The sequence below is a fragment of the Anolis sagrei genome, chromosome 1 (genome assembly GCF_037176765.1).
Source record: "Anolis sagrei isolate rAnoSag1 chromosome 1, rAnoSag1.mat, whole genome shotgun sequence".
Taxonomy (NCBI): domain Eukaryota; kingdom Metazoa; phylum Chordata; class Lepidosauria; order Squamata; family Dactyloidae; genus Anolis; species Anolis sagrei.
The window spans coordinates 303528382-303531611 of NC_090021.1; positions in this window are offsets into that span (position 1 = coordinate 303528382).

Sequence of the window (3230 nt, forward strand, 5' to 3'; positions counted from 1 at the left end):
TTTCTTGCCCTGGTGAATGGAGTTGGACTGGATGGCCTTAAGGCAGCATTACTCAACCTGGGGGTCAGGACCCCGGGGGGGGGGGTGAGAGGGTGTCAGGAGGGTCGCCAAAGACCACCAGAAAACACAGTATTTTCTGGAGGAGGTTCAGTGTGGGAAGTCTGACCCAATTCTATCATTGGTGGGGTTCAGAATGCTGTTTGATTGTAGGTGAACTATAAATCCCAGTAACTACAACTCCCAAATGTCAATGTCTATTTTTACCCCAAACTCCATATGTGTTCACATTTGGGCATATTGAGTATTCATGCCAAGTTTGGTCCAGATCCATCATTGTTTGAGTCCACAGTGCTCTTTGGATGTGGGTGAACTACAACTCCAGAACTCAAGGTCAATGCCCACCCAACCCTTCCAGTATTTTCTGTTGGTCATGGGAGTTCTGTGTGCCAAGTTTGGTTCAATTCCATCTCTGGTGGAGTTCAGAATGCTCTTTGATTGTAGGTGAGTTATAAATCCCAGCAGTTACAACTCCCAAATGACAAAATCATTTTTTTAGTGGTGGTCACTCCTTGGTTTAGTAGGTGTCATGTGGCCAAAATGGTGCCAATTTGTCCAGCGGATTTTGAGTTATGATGTCACTCAAAATGAACAGAGCATTATATATATATAGATAATGTAATTATATACTTATATTATATGTAATATTATGAATAATATTACAATATAATGGTATAGTACAATATAGTAATATTTAATACTGATATTGTACTATGCTAATAATATATCATATGTATATATATCTTGTAAGCTGCTCTGAGTCCTCTTCGGGGTGAGAAGGGTGGTATATAAGTGTCGTAAATAAAATAAAATAAATTACAGAGCCAAGGACGCATGTGTTAAACATCAGTGTTGTTTAATACTTGGTCGTAGAAAGTGGAGCCAAGCCCATTAATTTTACAGAAATGCATCTTCAGAAAAATACTTGCTATATTTAATAACAGCCCTTGTTTGTTGTCTATTTTGGGATAATCTTAAAAATCCCTCCTTAAACTACCGATCCCAGGATTCATACAGGATCCAGTTTGCTACCAGGCACAATTCAAAGTACTGGCTTTACCCTAAAAAGTTCTGGCCCAGCTTACCTGTCTGAATGTATCTCTCCTTATGAACCATCTAGGACTCTTAAGATCATCTGGGGAGGCCCTGCTCTCGGTACTGCCTCCTTCGCAGATGCATCTGGCGGGGATGAGAGACATGGCCTTCTCAGTAGAATGCCCTCCCTAGGTATATTAGATCGGCCCCCTCCCTCCTGAAATTTCGTAAAAAAAGTCAAAACCTGACTCCTCGAGAAAGCTTTCGTAAATACAGCATAACAGGTAAATATGGAACTACGGAACGACTTGATGATGCGACTGGAAAATGAGTTTGGTAAGGAGACGCTGATTATTTATGTTTTTATTGGTTTTGTATGGTTTTTATATTATATGCTAAACGTTTTAAACTATATTTTTCTGTCTGCTGGGGCATCAAATTGTTGCCGACTGTGAACCACTTTGAGTCACCTTCGGGCTGAGAAGGGTGGGATACAAATACCATAAATAAATAAATACAATGCTGCCATGGTAGTTAAAGAGATTTTACAGAAGCACTGCGAGATGGAGCTGAAGCTGAGAAGAGAATGCCAATGACAACCTTTTAAAGGGGGACTTAAATATACTCTCAGGCAGTGGTTCTCAACCTGTGGATCCCCAGAAGTTTTGGCTTTCAACTCCCAGAAAGTCTAAGAGCTGGTAAACTGGGAGTTGTAGGTCCAAACACCAGGGGACCCACAGGTTGAGAACCACTGCTCTAAGGGCCCTTCCACACACCCACATAACCCAGAAAATCCCACAATATCTTCTTTGAACTGGGATATCTGAGTCTACACTACCGTATACTAATGTGGGATTTTATTCAGCTGTGTATAGACTCCAAATCCCAGGCCTTCATAGCATAGTGTCATGGCAGCTAAAGTGGTATCAAACTGCTGTCTTCTATGTCGATGCTTCCTTAAAGCGAGACTGTTTTATTTAAATTGAGTTGATAAGAACACCATGTGAATCTTAATGTCTTTTGAATGATTGTGAATTTGAATATATTTTTGAACTCCAATGAAGTTTCAAGTCATTACGATGGAGGGAGCATGCAAGAAACCCCCAAGAAACAAGCACAGAAATGTATTTACTATACTTGTATACTGCCTTTCTCAGCCTATCGGCGACTCAAGGTGGTTTACAACAAGTCAGTACACATCAACATACAAATTAAACATTAAAAACAATATAAAACTGCAACAGAAACAATAAAAACAACATCATTAGCATCTCCTAGTTAAGAACATTGTCCAATTCCATTGTCAAGTGATTCCAATTCCTATGTCAGTTGTAAACTGTATTTGTAAACGCTTGCTCAAACAACCATGTCTACAAAACGGTAAGAATGAGGAGCCGATCTAATCTCCTTAGGGAGGGTGTTCCATAGCCAAGGGGCCACCACTGAGAAGACCCTGTCTCTCGTCCCTGCTAAACGTACTTGTGATGAAGGTGGGATCGAGAGCAGGGCCTCCACAGACGATCTTAAAGTCCTAGATGGTTCATAAGGAGAGATACGTTCGGACAGGTAAGCTGGGCCAGAACCATTTAGAGCTTTATAGGCTAAAGCCAGCACATTGCATTGTGCCCAGTAGCAGACTAGCAGCTAATGGAGGTGGTGCAACAGAGGAGTTGTGTGCTCCCTGAGCGTCGCTCCTGTTAACAACCTGGCTGCCGTCCATTGGACCATTTGAAGCTTCCGAACAGTCTTCAAAGGCAGCCCCAAGTAGAGCGCGTTGCAGTAGTCTATACTGGGATGTAACCAGAGCGTGGACTACCGTAGCCAAGTTTAATTCCAAGATCGGTACTGACAAGGCCAATTAGGTATACGCATCTACACTGTGGAATGAATGCAGTTTGACAGCACTTTAACTGCAATGGAATGGTGAGAGTCGCAGTTTGGTCCAGCCCCAGCTTCTTTTTGTGACAGAGAAAGCTCTAGAGCCTGTAAAACACTTCCTTGATTCCATGGCCATGATCCACGGCAGTCAAAATGCCGTCAAACTTCATGAATCGAGGGCGAAGCCCCGCCTCGGCTGAGATAAAACGAAAGCGACTTTTTCCTCGGTTTCCCAGCATCCCTTGCGATCGCTGGAGGCG